The sequence below is a fragment of the Scyliorhinus torazame genome, chromosome 3, assembly GCF_047496885.1.
Source record: "Scyliorhinus torazame isolate Kashiwa2021f chromosome 3, sScyTor2.1, whole genome shotgun sequence".
Lineage (NCBI taxonomy): Eukaryota > Metazoa > Chordata > Chondrichthyes > Carcharhiniformes > Scyliorhinidae > Scyliorhinus > Scyliorhinus torazame.
Window position 1 is genome coordinate 336,973,649 of NC_092709.1, and position 18,538 is coordinate 336,992,186.

The window sequence follows — 18,538 nt, forward strand, 5'->3', positions numbered from 1 at the left end:
GCTCGCGTGGCGGCTGCGGACTCAGTCCGCGGCTGCCCTGGCGAGGGGCGAGGGGATCGGGCTTCGGGAGGGGCCTTATGGGTGTCCGGGGGACAGATTGGGCTGGTCAGATCCTCGGGCGTGCATCCGAATTGGGGGGGGGGGGGGGGCCCTACATTTCGAAACTGCCTCCGTGGTTGAGTCTGCCATGGTGCTCGGCGCGGCCGCTGGAGGCCGCCTCTGTGCGCATGCGCGGACTCCAGACCGGAAGTGCGGGGGCCCGTGACCTCAGCAAAAGCTGCGCGAATCACTCCGGGTCCCTGCTCGCCCCCTGCAGGTGAGTGAATTAACTTATTTTTTTGTTGAGGAAACTCGGGAGTATAACGCCGGCGTGCGGACATAGGCCCATTTTGGGAGAATCCACACACCATCTTTGGCTATCACGTCCTGGAGTGGGACTTGAACCTGGAGCTTTAGGCTCAGAGGCAGTGACATTACCCACTGCGCCAAAGACTTCCTTCTAGCCTCTTACACATCTTCCATTTTACTTGTTCCACCATTGGTTGCCGTGCCTCCAGCTGCCAAGCCTCTAGGCTCTGGGAGCTCCTAATGACCTAAACATTTCTGCTCCACTATCATCTCTTCCTCCTTCAAGATGACCCTTAAAACCTACCTCCTTTTACGAAATTCTTGGACATGTTTTGAAATATCTCCTCACGCAGCTTGGTGTGTGACTTTGCTTGATGACACTCCTCCACACAACGCAAGGTGTTTTATTACCTTCAAGACACCATAAATACAAGTCACACAGAAACATGGAATGATTCATGGCAGAGGATTTAAGGAGGTGATTTGACCATTGTGTTCATATTGGTGAAAAAAGAGCTATCCAGTCCAATCACACCTCCCAGCTTTTAATCTGTAATCCTGCAGGTTACAGCACTTCAACCTCATCTCTGGGACATTGACATCTCAACTATTTCAGATGTGGGACCCGATCTAACCAAATGGGAACAGAGTCCTATACTGAGCACGTTTGGCCCCGTGTTTCCCGGCGTTCGCAGCACTGAGAACTGAGAAGCACAATGCTAGCAAACGTGACTCGGGTTTGATACGGAGCTGCTACGTAGGCAAGCCGTTTCCTGCACTGAGGAGCTCCGCTCGCCAGAATTCCTCAATGCAGGGAGAGAGCAGGATGAATGGCTTCCCGATCTCTTGACCCCCCCGACGTAACTCACAAAACCCCAACTCACCTATCAGGGGGGTCCATAGGCCCCCCCGTACCCCACCTCATATGCTCATGGCACCCCCAGGCCCGATCCCGATCAGTAACAAAATGGCAGCTTGACACCTTGGCAGTGCCCCTGTCAGTAGGTATTGCCCTCTGGGCATCTTAGCAGTTCCAGGCTGGCACCCAGGTGGCAGTGCCAGGCTGGCAGTGCCAGGGTGCAAGGCTAGCAATGTCAGGGTGCAAGCCTGGCACCAGCAGTTTCTAGGGCGCCACCCTGCCTTGAGGGAAAGCACAAAATGGCCACCAATTCCCTGTGAGAGCCCCACACGTGCCTATCCGCCAGGTCCCGATTTGTGGGGACCACTACTGAGCAGTGCTTGCCCAAGGTCCCCATGGCGAAGAGTATAGATACCAACGCCTCAGTTACCTCAGAAGCTGCATATTAGAGTGAGACTAGCTATTTCGCTCTAATATGCAGATTTGCCAAAAGGTTGTGGGCAGGATTCACATCGCAACATCTCAGATCGCAGGGGCTGTTTAGCACAGGGCTAAATCGCTGGCTTTGAAAGCAGACCAAGGAAGGCCAGCAGCACGGTTCGATTCCTGTAACAGCCTCCCCGAACAGGCGCCGGAATGTGGCGACTAGGGGCTTTTCACAGTAACTTCATTTGAAGCCTACTTGTGACAATAAGCAATTTTCATTTCATTAGATCTCGCGAGGTGTAGTGAGCCGTGTAGATCCCGGGTACAGGGTCTCCTGGCATCTATTAGCCAGGTTGTGCTGTGGCGCACTGACTTTCAGATGAAATGTGGCCGGGCGGAACGGTAGCAACAATCCACTGTTGCTTCACAGCGCCAGGGACGGGTTTGATTCCTAGCTTGGTTCACTGTCTGTGCAGAGTCTGCACATTATCCCCGTGTCTGCATGGATTTCCTTTGTGTGCTCCAGTTTCCTTCCACAAGTCCCAAAAGACGTGCTTGTTAGATGAATTGGACATTCTGAATTCTCCCTCTGTGTACCCGAACAAGCGCCGGAATGTGGCGACTCGGGGCTTTTTTCAGTAACTTCATTACAGTCTTAATGTAAGCCTACTTGTGCCACTAATAAAGATTATTATTATTAGATCGCCTCTGTAGCCTTCCTATCCATTCAATCCAGGCCTTTCATAATTTTATACATCCCAAATAAATCTCCCGTCAGCCTGCTTGAGTCCAAAGAAAACAACCCCAGCTTATCCAGTCTTGCCTCGTAGCTAAAATTATCCATTTCTGGCAACATCCTCAAAAATCTCTTCTGTACCCTCTCACATGTGATCACACCCTTTTTGTAATGTTGTGACCAGAACTGTATGCAGTACTCTAGTTGTGATGCAATTATTGGTCTGCATAGTTCGAGTTTAATCTCCCTGCTCTTCTGCTCGAGGGGTTTTCCACACCCCTGCAACGTGTTTTGTGATGGTGGAGGGAGCTGGGATCTTCCGGTTCCATCGCTGTCAGGGTGTCTTGTTGTTCATACCCACCGCTGCAGGGAATCCCACGGCGGTGGGGTCGCCATTGGCAGGAGCGGTAGATCCCGCCGGGGGGAACGGAAGGAAAATCGTACCCTGGGTCAATAAAATAAGGTATCCCATGTGTCTGCTTGACCATCTTCTCAAACTGTGTTGCTACCTTCAGTGACCTGCAGGCATATGCTCAAAGATGCCTTGGTTCCTCTCCGCTCCTCAGCACCATTGTGTATTCCCTTATATTGTTTGTTCTCCCTAAATGCATTCCTTCACACTTGTCTGGGTTGAATTCCATTTGCCATTTCTCTGCCGACCTGACCAGCCCATTTTATTTGGATTGGATTGGATTGGATTTGTTTATTGTCACGTGTACCGAGGTACAGTGAAAAGTAGTTTTCTGTGAGCAGCTCAACAGATCATTAAGTACATGAGAAGAAAAGGGAATAAAAGAAAATACATAATAGGGCAACACAACATATACAATGTAACTACATAAGCACTGGCATCGGATGAAGCATACAGGGTGTAGTGTTAATGAAGTCAGTCCATAAGAGGGTCATTTAGGAGTCTGGTGACAGTGGGGAAGAAGCTGTTTTTGAGTCTGTTCGTGAATGTTCTCAGACTTCTGTATCTCCTGCCCGATGGAAGAAGTTGGAAGAGTGAGTAAGCAGGGTGGGAGGGATCTTTGCTCTATGCTGCCCGCTTTCCCCAGGCAGCGGGAGGTGTAGATGGAGTCAATGGATGGGAGGCAGGTTTGCGTGATGGACTGGGCTGTGTTCACCGCTCTCTGTAGTTTCTTACGGTCTTGGGACGAGCAGTTGCCATACCAGGCTGTGATGCAGCCCGAAAGGATGCTTTCTATGGTGCATCTGTAAAAGTTGGTAAGAGTCAATGTGGACATGCTGAATTTCCTTAGTTTCCTGAGGAAGTATAGGCGCTGTTGTGCTTTCTTGGTGGTAGCGTCGACGTGGGTGGACCAGGACAGATTTTTGGAGATGTGCACCCCGAGGAATTTGAAACTGCTAACCATCTCCACCTCGGCCCCATTGATGCTGACAGGGGTGTGTACAGTACTTTGCTTCCTGAAGTCAATTACCAGCTCTTTAGTTTTGCTGGCATTGAGGGAGAGATTGTTGTCGCTACACCACTCCACTAGGTTCTCTATCTCCCTCCTGTGTTCGGACTCATCGTTATTCGAGATCCGGCCCACTATGGTCGTATCGTCAGCAAACCTGTAGATGGAATTGGAACCAAGTTTTGCCACGCAGTCGTGTGTGTACAGGGAGTAGAGTAGGGGGCTAAGTACGCAGCCTTGCGGGGCCCCGGTGTTGAGGACTATTGTGGAGGAGGTGTTGTTGTTCATTCTTACTGATTGTGGTCTGTTGGTCAGAAAATCGAGGATCCAGTTGCAGAGTGGGGAGCCAAGTCCTAGGTTTTGGAGCTTTGATATGAGCTTGGCTGGGATTATGGTGTTGAAGGCAGAGCTGTAGTCAATAAATAAGAGTCTAATGTAGGAGTCCTTGTTTTCGAGATGCTCTAGGGATGAGTGTAGGGCCAGGGAAATGGTGTCTGATGTGGAATGGTTGCAGCGGTCTGCGAATTGCTTTTCCTGCCTATTTTATTTTCTTTCTCCCTTTGTCACATGGACAATGTTTACATCGCCTGCAAACTTCCTATTTATTGCCCTTACATTTAAGTCTGAATCATTGATACCTGTAGCACAGACAGCAAAGGACCGCTGAGGAACACCATTGAAAACAACCTTCCAGTCACAAAACTACCTAGTGACCATAATTCCTGGCACAGACAATTTTGAATTCAACTTGCCACTTTCCATTGGATCCCAGGAGCTTTTAATTTACAGATCAGTCTGCCATATTCTGCCATTGGGACCTTGCCTTATTCACATCCATGTGGATGACATCAAACCCACTATCCTCATGGACCCTCCTTGTTACTTCCTTGGATATTTCAGCCCTGACCTTTCCTTGACAAGCCCATGCTTCTGAACGGGATTAATCCATGGCTTTCTATGTCATAGAATCCCTACAAGTACAGAGGGAGGCCATTTGGCCCATCGAGTCTATACCGACCCTCTGAAAGAGCACCCTACCTGGTCCCACTCCCCCACTGTATCGCTGTAACCCCACTGAACCTTTTGACACTAAGGGGCATGGCCCATTCACCTCAGCTCCACACCTTTGGACGGTTGGAGGAAACCGGAGCACCCGGAGGAAACCCATGGTCACAGGGAGAACATGCAAACTCCACACATACAGTCACCCAAGGCTGGAATCGTACTTGGGTCCCTGGTGCTGTAAGGCAGCAGTGCCACCCAAAAATGATAAAATATACCCATTGTTCCAAACTTTTTCCAATAGCTTTGCCCACCACCAAGGTACGGCTGACTGGCCTGCAGTTACTCAGGCTATCCCAACCACCGTTTTTAAACAAGGCCACAACTTTAGCGGTCTTCCAGTCCTCCACCACATTGTAACCAAAGATGATTGGAAAACGGTAGTCAGGGCCTCTGTTATTTCTGCCTTTGTTTCCCTTAGCAGCTGTGGGCAGATACATGGGAACACCATCACCTGGAAGTTCCCCTCCAAGTCACTCACCTTCCTGACTTGGAAATACGCCACCGTTCCCTCACTGTTGCTTGTTCAAAATCCTCGAACTCCCTCGCTACCAGCACTGTGGCTGTCCCTCCACCTCAGCGGCTGCAATGGTTCAAGAAGGCAGCTTATCACCACCTTTTCAAGGGCAATTAGGGATGGTCAATAAATGCAGGCCTAGCCAACAATGCCCCCATCCTGTTGTTATGATCCCCCGGGCTAGTGCACGGTCAATTCCAGCCCCACTTGATCTGGAGTCGCAACACAATTGAATTAACCAAAAATTCTCAGAAAAATACCCCAAATCTTTGGCCCTTGACCAGGTTTGTAAATTTAAACACAATTACTTTTTCTTTATAACAAGAAATATAATGAAATATGCAGCAAATACAACTATCTAATTCCGAATCCTCCCACTTAAATACGTCCCACTCTCTAAACACGCACACACACACAAGTCAGACAAACACAGAGGGGGGAGCGGGGTGGATAAAATTATAATGGAAGTTGTTTCCAGCACATCTTGCTTCAATCCAGGCTTTCAGTTCTAGGTTTTCAGTGTAGATTCATTCAGATTTCTGCAGTCTCAGAAGTACAGCATCTTACAGCCTTTCTGGAGCGACAGAGGGAGATATCAAGAGCAGGCACTCACAGCTCCATCTTCTTCAGCATCCAGGACCCAACACTCCTTGGGTCTCTGAAAATCATTCCACTGGGGTAGGATCCAATCACCACCTGTTACTAGGCAGAACACGGCCTTTTTCATTGGCTGCCAGCCAACCAATCGAACTGAGTCCCACCCCAACTCTAGGATGCCACATGGTCTGGGTTCTGTTGCTCGAAAGTGTGTTCACTTTTGTAACTTTTGAATTCCTTTTTACCTCTGCTCAACTTAAAGGTATAGGTCCTTTTAAGCATCCATCGATCAAAATGATAACGGGGAAAAAATATGTAGAAAGGAAAAATAAGGGAATTATTGGGAAGGATTCTTACACCATAAATGAATTTAAAAAAACACTTCATCTAAGTCTGGTGATTTATCCAATTTCAAAGATGCTAAACAGCTTGCTGTTTCCTCCCTTTTTTAAATCATCAATATTTCACACTGCTCCCTAATCACAATGTCTGTTTATTCCTACCCTTCTATTAAATAGATGCAAAGTATTCATTAAAAACCATGCCTAACTCTTCTGTCTGCACACAAAAGTTACCTTTTTGGTCACTAATTGATCCTACCTTTTCCTCAACCGAGTAATCAAGTTAGACTCACTGACCAGTTCTATCCCTGTAGCCCCACAAGTTCGTTTCCTTTCAGTTTCCATAAGACTATAAGACATAGGAGCAGAATTAGGCCACTCGGTCCATCGAGTAAACTCCGCCATTCAATCATGGCTGATATTTTCTCATCCACATTTTCCTGCCTTCTCCCCATAATCCCTGATCCCCTTATTAATCAAGTTTCCTTTTGGAATCATCTCACTTCCGCCAACCTTGTGTGCAGCGGGTTCCAGGTCATTATAACTCATTGCATGAAACATTTGCCCTCACATTCCACCCCGCTACCCCTTCTACCTCCTGCCCAGAATCTTAAGTCAGTGTCCCTTGGTCCTTGCACCATGAGCTGTTGGGAACAGCTTTTCTTTGTCGCGCTTATCCTGATCAGTCACAATCTTGTCCTCCCCTATCAAATCTCTGCTCAACCTTCTTTACTGCAAGGGAAACAACCCAGCTTCTCCAATCTAACTTTAGTGGCCACAGAGGAGTCCAAAACGAGAAGCGTAAAGAAACTTATCTAATTACAAAGTAAACTATATCCACAGTACACTTCAGGTCCCAGCCGGGACTTCTCATGCTCGGCCTTCATCTGGGCCGGCTTTTATACACAGAGTCCATCTACTCAGCTGATAGGCCTCCTCCCCTCAGCGGGGAAGCTCTCATTCTACGAGGCTCATGGGCAGGCTAATTGGTCCAACCCTTAGATCTCGTGCAAGTTATAGCATCCCATCCTCATCGCCAATTTAGTTGCCACAGAAGAGTCCAAAATGAGAGGCATAAAGGAACTTATCTTATTGCAAAATAAACTATATACATAGCACACTCCAGGTCCCAGCCGGGACGACTCATGCTCAGATCCCTCAAACCATTCTGGTAAGTCTCCTCTGCAGCCGCTCAAGGACCCTGACATCCTTCCTGAAGTGTGGGACCAGAACTGGACTCTTGGTATGCAAGGCTGCTTCCTCTCAGTTGTTCACACAGTTCCTTTCAGTTAAATTGTCGAAAACCAAATCCACAGCGCTCACCTCAGTTTGTATATGTTGAGACATAAGAGTGTACGTCCAAGGCCCCATAATTGTGGAGGGCAGCTGTGGCAGGTGCAGGTGTTGTGGGAGGGTCTTTGGCCCATGTACCAGTATCCCAAATGGCAGGGAAACGTGGGCCAACAAATGCATTGTTGGGATTAAAGTGGTAAGCAGGATCTTCATGCTGCAGAGTGACACCTTCAGAAAATGATTTAGTGGGTGGCACAGAACTTGGGCTTAAAATCCCATTCGCATTGGCTCTGCTGTCGACTCCCAAGAATCAAGCTCGAGTCTTAGTCACACTTGGAATTTGTGCTTAGAGAATGATCCTATTTCAGGTTGTGCTTCATTGAATCCAAAGCAAAAAAAAGATTGTAGATTCCGCTCACTGAGCAACCATAGAAAGGCATTGAGGCGGACATCAGATCGTACGATGGAGAAGGACTCTACTTGAATTCATATCATTATTGAGACCTTCGGTGCAAACCAAAGATTTAAAAAGCAGAAAACCCTTGAAACCCTCAGCAGCATCTGCGAAGAGAGGAGCAGAGTTAACGTTTCAGCTCAGTGGATTTTCATCCGAATTGGAAAAAGTTAGAGGTGTGAGAGGTTTTCAGCAATTATTGAGGCAAGGAAATGGAGATACGGTGAAAGAGCAAAAGAGAAGGTTTGTGATAGGGAGTTAGGCAGGAGACAAAAGAGATGATAGTGAAAGTGAAAGCGGGGGTGGCGGGGGGACAAGAAATGTAACCAAATATGGAACTAAAGATTTGTAAAGCTATATATTTGATGGCTCAGTAAGTTATAAGGATCAAAGTTCAAGGTTCAAACTTGCCTCCCCAATTTCTGTTAGCTTAACCATGGCTTTGACAAGCTCTGAGCAACATGAACCTCAGAACCCTAGGATTGTTCTCGTTGAACATTTTTCCTTGACTCTCCGCCAGGGTTGACTGTGAAGGCTTGTGCAGTTAACAGTATCAATCACAGGCGAATGAGAACTTTCAGTTGAACAGCTGGAGAATGATTGGCACTTGCATTCCAGCAAGGCGTAAGACACCTTCAGGAGAGGAGCTGGAGAATAATAAGTTCTGCATTTGTTTGCATGGGAGACGGTCTCTATTGAAATGAACGAACATAAGAAATAGGGGCAGTTGAAGACCACCTAACCCATCGAACCGGCTGTGAATACTGCCCTTGCGTGGCCTCTCTAGCTCTCTGTCTTTTTTAGTGTTCAGTCCCTATACTGTGGGTCTGAGGCACTTGTTGATAGCTGAACGTCAGCCAGAGGAATAGATTGGGGTGGGAACAGAGGGTGTTGAAAGTGAAGAAGTGACCAGTCCCAGTCGAGAAACACCTTGAATTTAAACTTCTCATCCTTGTGTTCAAATCCCTCTGTGGCTTTGCCTCGCTTCATCTTTGTAAGCTCTCCCATTCCTGCTTTCCGCGGAAACCTCAGTGTTCCTCCAATCTGGCTTCTTGCGATCTCCAAATTATAGTCATACAGCTTTACAGCACAGAAACAGGCCCTTCAGCCCGCCGTGTCTATGCCGACCATCAAACACCTGTTTGTTCTAATTACATTGTCCAACACTTGTTGCTATGGCGTTAAAGTGCTCATCTGCATGCTTCTTTAATGTTGTGAGGGTTGCCACCTTTCCCACCCTTTCAGGCAGTGAATTCCAGATTCCCACCACCCTCTGGGAGAAAAGGTTTCCCCTAAAGTTCTCGCTAAATCTCCTTCGCCTTATCTTAAATCCATGCCCCCTGGTTATTGACCCCTCTACTAAGGGAAAAGGTTTCTTCCAATCCATCCTACCGATGTCCCTCATAATTTTGTACATCTCAATCAGGTTCCCCCTCAGGCTTCTCTGCTCCCAGGAAAACAACCCCAGCCTAACCAGCCTCTCTCTTTCTGCTGCTTTACAATTGCCTTCAGCTGCTGACGTCCTATGTCCAGGAATTCTCTTCCTAAACCTCCCCACAACCCTCTCCCTCCTTTCGGTTCCTTCTTAAAATCTAACCTCTTCGACCAAACCTTGGGTGTCACCTGTCCTGTTGTAGCCTGGTGTCGCAATTTGCAGCATTAGAGGTGCTACATTGTTTTTGTCATTGATCCCATGTCAGGCAGGAGCAGTTAATGAAGATGCTTGTTAACAATGGGCTGAAGCGCGCGGAACATAAATGTCCGGGCACGGATTGATTTATGCCACATCAGTAAGGGCAGAGCAAACTGTGACCGTCTCCGCCAGGGTAATGGATCACAGGGCTGTCTTGTTACTCTCTCGCCCTCTCTCTCTGCTGTTCTTTTGACAAAACGACAATGAAGCAGGAGCATTTGTAGCGAAGGGAGAGAATTAGTGCCCTCCTCTCTCATTAGCCAGTCCCATTTGCTCTAAAACCAATAATTGCTGATAAGCTCTGTGCAGGCATTCATTATTTATTCTATTTTAATAAGTTTTTTTTAATGTGATGATGGGGGTGGGGAGAGAGGGGGGGTTGTTAAGGAAGGAAAGATCAGTGTACTTTTTATATATTTCTTTGAAAAAATGCTGCTCAGAATAAATAAAATAATTCTCTCGTTGCTGTCAGCCACTAAGTAACTGGCCTTCATGTACCTTGTCGAGTTTTGAAGCGATATGATGAGAAGGATTCGCCGCCGCAGCCATCGCCAGCGGTATTCCCAATGTGGCGGAGTATCTTGGGCTGGATTCTCCGCAGGCCTCGCTGAAATCGCGTTTGGTGCAGGGGGCAGAGAATCCATTTTTGCGCTGAAATCAGGCCCGGCACCACTCTGTCGATTCTCCGAGATCCGAGAATCGGCTATTCCGCGAATCACTCCGCGTAGCATTGCCAGAGGCCCGCCCAAGAATACTCCGCTCCCAGCCGGCCGAGTTCCCCACGGCGTGGTTCTAACCACCTATTGCCGTTCGGGAGTCCGCAGCCACCCTGGTGGGGGGGGGGGGGGCGGGGGGATTCGGACACTGGGAGGAGGAGGGGGTGGCCTTATGGGCGGCCAGGGGATAGATCGGGCCAGTCCGATTTTTGGGTGCGCGGTCTTCACCTACATCTGCCAGATGCCTCCACCATCTGAATCAGCCATGGCGTTGGGCTCAGCTGCTGGAGGCCGCCACCGGGCGCATGCACGGACTCGAAACCGGAATTGCGGGGCCCGTATCCGCAGCTAAAGCTGCGTGAATCACTCCGGGTCGCTGCTAGCCACCTGAAGGTAAATGAATTGGGGTGTATTTTTTTGAGGAAACTTGGAGCGCAACACCAACGTTTTTACGCCGGCGTGGGGCCATACCCCCATTTTGGGGGAATCCAGCCCCACGTGTCAGGCAAAAAATGGGATCTGTATCGGGTACCAATCCCGTTCCGATGCTCCGATCTCCTGTTAGCAGCAGCATCGAGGTTCGCGCCCCAAGCCAGCGGGAGGATGCAAATGGGTCATTTGAACGCATTTGCCTCCTATTAACGGGCTGGACACTGAATTCTCCTCCAAGCCTACGTGACGCTCGGGATTCACGCGAGTGTGAATCGGTGAAAGTATTTGCCAGCGTGACCATGGCGCAGTGGACCTCGTGTTGGCCAAGGGGGTAGGTATTTGGTGTAGGTGCCCCCAAAGTCCATCGGAGGGCCCCCTCTCCTTCACAACGTAAATCCTGTCCACTCCATCCGAGCCATCCCCAATCAGACACCTCCATCAGACCCCTTCATCACAGACCCCCATCAGACCCTTTCACCAGAAAACCCACCAGAGACCCCTATCAGACTCCACCCATTGGTTCACCCCACCAGGGATGCCACCATAGACCCTCGCGGACATGTAAACACAACGCCGAATGCAGAAGAGGTAAGCAGTGCACAAAGGATTCAATCTGATTGGTACTCACCCGTATTACTCTACACTTTCTGATACTAGTGGCTTATATTTCTATGTAGCTTGATCATCATTACTGAATTCTGAGAGCAATAAAAGGCATTAGCTGAACTCAAGACAGGGTCAGAGCAGCGAATGGTCAATAAGAGTCCGAGGTAGGAACTTGAATGATGGAAGATGGTAACTAACCCCTCCAAGAGATCCATCTTTAAAATCCTCATATGCAAGGAGAAAGTTTGTCTGTTTTTCATTTTTATCAATGACCTAGAGGAAGGCGCAGAAGGGTGGGTGAGTAAATTTGCAGACGATACTAAAGTCGGTGGTGTTGTCGATAGTGAGGAAGGAAGTAGCAGGTTACAGAGGGATATAGATAAGCTGCAGTGCTGGGCTGAGAGGTGGCAAATGGAGTTTAATGTAGAGAAGTGTGAGGTGATTCACTTTGGAAGGAAAAACAGGAATGTGGAATATGTGGCTAATGGAAAAGTTCTTGAAAGTGTGGATGAGCAGAGGGATCTAGGTGTCCATGTACATAGATCCCTGAAAGTTGCCACCCAGGTTGATAGGGTGGTGAAGAAGGCCTATGGAGTGTTGGCCTTTATTGGTAGAGGGATTGAGTTCCGGAGTCAGGAGGTCATGTTGCAGCTGTACAGAACTCTGGTACGGCCGCATTTGGAGTATTGCGTACAGTTCTGGTCACCGCATTATAGGAAGGACGTGGAGGCTTTGGAACGGGTGCAGAGGAGATTTACCAGGATGTTGCCTGGAATGGAGGGAAAATCTTATGAGGAAAGGCTGATGGACTTGAGGTTGTTTTCGTTAGAGAGAAGAAGGTTAAGAGGAGACTTGATAGAGGCATACAAAATGATCAGAGGGTTAGATAGGGTGGACAGTGAGAGCCTTCTCCCGCGGATGGAAATGGCTAGCACGAGGGGACATAGCCTTAAACTGAGGGGTAATAGATATAGGACAGAGGTCAGGGGTAGGTTCTTTACGCAAAGAGTAGTGAGGCCGTGGAATGCCCTACCTGCTACAGTAGTGAACTCGCCAACATTAAGGGCATTTAAAAGTTTATTGGATAAACATATGGATGATAATGGTATAGTGTAGGTTAGATGGCTTTTGTTTCGGTGCAACATCGTGGGCCGAAGGGCCTGTACTGCGCTGTATTGTTCTATGTTCTATGTTCTATGTTCTAAAGTGCAAGAAGCGGGAAGGGAGGGTGTGGAGGGGGAAAACATGAAGTAACAATGGGTGTGATTTAGTCTCGTTGCATCACTGGGTTGGGCGCGAGGAGGCCAGTGGATCACGCCCAATGTTGGTGTAGAGGGAATTGGCGAGAGCCAATCTCAGTCTGTTTATAATCAGATGCAATTGGAGGTGAGATTTTCTCTCGACGTACTCCCAACTCTTTCTTTTTTAAATATGTCCAGCCGTATATCTTCATACAGTTGCTAACAATGGGAAATGCCTGTTCATTTTACTGGCAGGTGAAATGGCCAACACTGCCAATCAGGGCCCGAGCACTGTTCAATCTAATTGACGCATGAGGATGTTTCAGCTGTGGCACAATTTGTGACGCTATAGCCAGTGGGTAGCGCAAACTTAAAATGCAGTGGCCAAGAGGGACATAAGACAGAAATTGGGGCATTGTGAGTTCAGAATTAAGAATTAAGGGCCGGGGTCGGGTGGTGATCCTGGGACTCCAGGAGTGTTATTCCAGCACCTAACCCTAACCCTAACCCTAACTCTAACCCTAACCCTAACCCTAACTCTCTTCTTGGTGCTGCCAAGTGCATGAGCTGCCAGCCTCTTATTGGCATCCAGTATACAGTGTGTTGTATCACATATATGGACAGGATACCCCCATATGGAACTACACCAGTATGTAATCCCCAGCATGTTTGCCCTCTTAAGTCAGCGGCCACTCCACTGGCTGGACCATGCAAATTGAAAGGATGGTGGCTACATCCCCAGAGACATGGGGCTGGATTCTCCGTCGGTGGGATCCTCCGTTTTGCCGGCAGCCCCCAAAGGGACAGAGAATCCCTCTGCCTGTGTGGGCGCGCTGCACCAGAAAACGGGTGGGGCGGGGCGGAGAATCCCGCCCACGTTTCACGGCGAGCTTGCAATCAACACGAGATCAACAGATCACCTCTGTCTCCGATGTCTGTAGGCAAGGCCTTAAGTTGACCAGGATCAAAGCCGGTGCTCAGAGAATTCCTCACTGCTGACCAGAATGCCTGCAGAAAAGCAGCCTGGAAACGGCAGAGGACAAAAGAGATGACCAGATCGCGGAAACAAGAGCCTGCTGGAAGAAAACACTGTCAGTTGACCTCAGGCCAGCGCCATTCGTCTGTGCCAGCTGCAGAAGGGCCTGTCAATCACAAACCAGCCTCGACAGTCACACCAGGCACTGTCCAATCCACAATAAACATCCACCCATGGCGCATTCCATCATCTGAGATGTGCAGATGCAAATAAAAAACGATTATACAATATGCAACATGATATACACAGGTTATACATAGTAACATTGCATATCATATTATATATACAGGAGTGATACAGACTCATAGAATCATTAAAGCACAGATGAAGGCCATTCAGCACATTGAGTCCATGCCATCGCTTTGTAGAGGAATCCAATGAGTTCACAGGAGTATAGAAAATAGGAGTATGAGGAGGCCATTCGGCCCTTCAAGCCTGCTCCATCATTCATTATGATTATGGCTGATCATCCAACCCAATAGCCTGATTCCACCTAGCCCCCACATCCTTTGATCCCTTTCGCCCCATAGAGTCATAGAATTTACAATGCAGAAGGAGGCCATTCGGCCCACTGAGTCTGCACCGGTCCTTGGAAAGAGCACCCTACTTAAGCCCACGCCTAAACCCTAGCCCCATAACCCAGTAACCCCACCGAATCTTTTGGACACTAAGGGCAATTTATCATGGCCAATTCACTTCACAGCGCCAGGGTCCCAGGTTCGATTCCCCGCTGGGTCACTGTCTGTGCGGAATCTGCACGTTCTCCCCATGTCTGTTTGGGTTTCCTCCGGGTGCTCCGGTTTCCTCCCAAAGTCCAAAGACGTGCAGTTTAGGTGGATTGGCCATGATAAATTGCCATTAGTGTCCTAAAAAAGGTTAGATGGGGTTATTGGGATAGGGTGGAAGTGAGGGCTTAAGTGGGTCACTGCAGACTCAATGGGCCGAATGGCCTCCTTCTGCACTGTATGTTCTATGTACCCTGCGCATCTTTGGACTGTGGGAGGAAACTGGAGTACCTGGATGAAACCCACACGCACGGGGAGAACATGCAGACTCCATACAGATAGTGACCACGTGGGGAATCGAACCTGGGACCCTGGAGCTGTGAAGCAATAGAGCTAGCCACTGTACTACCATGCTGCTCCAAGTGCTATATCTAACTGCTTCTTGAAAACATACAATGTTTTGACCTCAACTGCTTTCTGTGGAGTGAATTCGACAGGCCGACCACTCTCTGGGTGAAGAAATTCCTCCTCATCCCTGTCGTAAATTCTCTACCGCGTATCCTTAGACTGTGACCCCTGATTCTGGACACCCCCACTATCGGGAGCTTCCTTCTTGGATCTACCCTGCTTGGTCCTGTTAGAATTTTATAGGTTTCTATGAGATCCCCCCTCATTCTTCTGGGACGGGATTCTCCGGGAATCGACGGGGCGGGCAGAAACGGCGCAGTGGAGTGGCGGGAACCACTCCTGCGTTGGGCCGCCCCAATGGTGCGGACTCTTCCGCACCTTCAGGGGCTAGGCCGGCGCCGCAGTGGCCGGCGTGGAAGGCCTTTGGCGCCGCTCCAGCCGGGGCCGAAGGGACTCTGCCAGATGGCGCGGGTCCGCACATGCGCGGGAGCGTCAGCAGCTGCTGACATCATCCTCGCGCATATGCGGGGGGGTTCACCTTCGCACCGGCCATCGTGGAAGCTTACACGGCCGGCGGTAGGAATAAAGTGCCCCCACGGTGCAGGCCTGTCCACGGATCGGTGGGCCCCGATCGCGGGCCAGGCCACCGTGGGGGCACCCCCCCGGGGTCAGATTTTCCTGCGCCCCCCCCCCCTCCCCGAGGACCCCAGAACCCGCCCACACTGCCAGGTCCCGCTGGTAAGGGACCAACTCCAATTTACGCCGGTGGGACCTGCATAGAACGGGCGGGACTTCGGCCCATCGCGGGCCGGAGAATCGCCGGGGGGGGGGACCTGCCGACCGGCGCGGCGCGATTCCCGCCCCCGCCAAATCTCCGGCGCTGGAGAATTCGGCAGCTGGCGGAGGCGGGATTCACGCCGCCCCCCGGCGATTCTCTGACCCGGCCGGGAGGGGGGGGGTGTCGGAGAATCCCACCCCTGATCTCCAGCGAGAGCAATCCTAACCGACTCAATCTCTCCTCATACGTCCGTCCCGTCATCCCAGGAATCAGCCTAGTAAACCTTCTCTGCACTCCCTCTACGGCAAATTCCATTCCCTGTTCTAGCCCCGTAGTCATATTATTCTATATGCTTTGCTACTTACTCTCTCATTATAGGTGCCATGGTAGCACAGTGGTTCGCAATGATGCTTCACAGTGCCATGGTCCCAGGTTCGATTCCCGGCTTGAGTCACTGAGCGGAGTCTGTACCATTAAGTCTATATTGTCTCCAGCCTATCTGTGTCCTGTTGCAGTTGACTGGGGGCTTTTCACAGTAAATTTGTTGCAGTGTTAATATAAGCCTACTTATGACAATAAAGATTAAAAAATATGCCCTGCCTCCTTCAAACATGAACCCCCAGGCACCCCTGTTTCTGCTCCTTCGTTAGAACTGTACCATTAAGTCTATATTGTCTCCGTCTGTCACATGGCTGCCCATTCTGCCAGCCTATCTGTGTCCTGTTGCAGTTGAATAGCATCATCCTCACTGTTTGCTACACCTTCCAAGTTGGGAATCATTGGGCAATATTTACTCTGTATTCCAGATTATTTATGTACACTGTCCTGCACACTCCCTTTAAAAGGAGGAATTGCTGAATTTATTTTTATATCATTGGCTTAATACAAAGGCTCACATTCTAACCCTGATATTGGAAATGGATTTATTCTATTAAAGATTTATACAATGAGAGTGAATTGGAAAGGGTCCAATTGAAATTCTGTACAGTGGGAGTGAATGGCTTTGGTACATTGGAATTCTATACAATTGGAGGAAATGGGAATCAGTTGGGATTCTGTACAATGAGATCTATATAATAGGAGGGAATGCCTTTAATCTGGGGATTCTATGTGTAGGAGTGAATGGACTTGGTAAATTGGAAATCCATACATTGAGTGTGAAAGGGAGAAGTGGTTAATATGATCCAATGAGACTGAGTGGAGAAAGATCTGGTTCATTCTGAAAAATAGGACTAACTGAGAATGAATTTGGATCATAGACTAGCTACAGCACAGAGTGAGGTTATTCAGTCTGCATCTGTGCTGGCCTTCTGAAGGAGCAACTCACCTTGTGTTACTCCACTGCCTCCGCCCTGGAGCCCTGCACATTTTTCCTTTTCAGGTCACGGCCCGATTCCTTTAGAGTGGTTTCACAGGTCGGTGCAACATCGAGGGCCGAAGGGCCTGTACTGCGCTGTAATGTTCTATGATCTATGTTCTATGTCCTTTTTTTAACTGCCTCGGTTGACCCTGCCTCCAACACACTCCCAGACAGCACATTCCAGACCCTAACCATTCATTGTCTAGATTGAGCTTTCCTCATGTCTCCTTTGTTTCTTTTGCCAGTCACCTTAAATCTTTACCAGGATGTTGCCCAGGATGGAACATTTAAGTTATGAAGTAAGGTTGGATAAGCTTGGATTGTTTTCGTTGGAACAGAGAACACTGAGGGGTGACATGATCGAGGTGTATAAGATTATGCGGGACATGGACAGGATGGATAGGGAGCAGCTGTTCCCCTTTGTTGAAGGGTCAGTCACAGGGGCGGGGGGGAACAGTTCAAGGCGAGGGACAGGAGGTTTAGGGTGGATTTGAGGAAAAACATTTTTACCAAGAGAGTTGTGACTGGCTGGAACGCACTGCCTGGCAGGGTGGTAGCGGCAGGTTACCTCACGTCCTTTAAAAAGTACTTGGATGAGCACTTGGCGCATCATAACATTCAAGGCAATGGGCCAAGTGTTGGAAAATGGGATCAGGTAGGTAGGTCAGGTGTTTTTCATGTGTCGGTGCAGACTTGATGGGCTGAAGGGCCTCTTCTGCACTGTATTATTCTGTGATCTGGCTCTTGGTTCTCAAGCCTTCCACCACTGGCAAATGTTTCTCCCTATCTGCTCTCTCCAGACACCTTGTGGTTTCAGACAGCTCTAAACAATACCCTCTCAATCACCCCAACAGTCCCAATGTTTACAGTTTCCTGTGTAAACTGAAGTTCTTCATCCATGCAACCATTCTTGTGAATCCTTGCTAAACCCGCTCTCATGCTTTTCACATTACAATGCTACATCGAGTTACATTCGGTGAAATTTAATTCCCGCTTGGCAGCGGATAGGACTCGCCAGGGGTGGTGTGGCTGATAGGGTGGATTTTCCGTTGCCTTCCCAACTTCCCCCAATTCAGTCAGGTGTGGGGGATGGTCGTGGATGGTCTTCCTGCCAGGAGACAAACTGAGGCCGATAAGTGCCCAAGTAATGGCCAATTAAGACGCTCATTAAGACCATTCGTGTTGTATCAGAAGCAGGGGTGTTAATTCGCCACACTGCTCAGTAAGAGGTGGCAACCTCCCTGAGGCCTCATTGTAGGGTGGGGGGAGGGGGGGGAGAGTTGGGGGGGGGGAGAGAGAGAATGTTGGGGGGGGTGGTGGTGCCCTCTTGATAGGAGTGCTCACAGTGGCAAGGAATAACCCTGGTGACAGCACCCATGTGCCCACTCGCGTGACACCCATCCCCCACGTTCCTGCATTCCGCGGCCTCCTCCATGTTGGCGTGTCCTGGGTTGCTGTAGTACCAACAGTGACCACTGCTTTCCACTGG

The 18,538-nt window shown here is 49.2% G+C and overlaps 1 protein-coding gene across 5 annotated transcripts in view; it reads left to right on the top strand.

Moving 5' to 3' along the window:
- Window positions 1–18,538, top strand: part of LOC140409304 (transcription factor COE3-like) — a 782,491-nt gene that overhangs the window by 427,418 nt on the left and 336,535 nt on the right. The gene's annotated exons all lie outside the window — the stretch shown is intronic.